This window comes from Gavialis gangeticus, unplaced genomic scaffold (genome assembly GCF_001723915.1).
Source record: "Gavialis gangeticus isolate Ggan-Ray unplaced genomic scaffold, GavGan_comp1, whole genome shotgun sequence".
Taxonomy (NCBI): domain Eukaryota; kingdom Metazoa; phylum Chordata; order Crocodylia; family Gavialidae; genus Gavialis; species Gavialis gangeticus.
Window position 1 is genome coordinate 8,665,998 of NW_017729029.1, and position 216 is coordinate 8,666,213.

Below are 216 nucleotides of genomic sequence, written 5' to 3' on the forward strand. Positions count from 1 at the left end.
CCCCCCCCCATCCCATCTGGGAGCACACATGTCCCCCCAGGGCTTGGTCCTTGGGCCGGTGCTGTTCAACATCTTCATTAGTGACCTGGATGAGAGTGTGGAGAGCACCCTGTTCAAGTTAGCTGATGAGACTAAGCTGTGGGGTAAAGTGAATACACTGGCAGGCAGGGACTTGCATCCAGGCAGACCTGGATAGGTTAGAGAAGTGAGCGGATC

At 55.6% G+C, this 216-nt stretch overlaps 1 protein-coding gene across 1 annotated transcript in view; it reads left to right on the plus strand.

Moving 5' to 3' along the window:
* The window catches only part of LOC109300516 (phosphorylase b kinase regulatory subunit alpha, skeletal muscle isoform-like), a 180,850-nt gene that overhangs the window by 18,265 nt on the left and 162,369 nt on the right, over positions 1–216 (plus strand). The window lies entirely within an intron of this gene.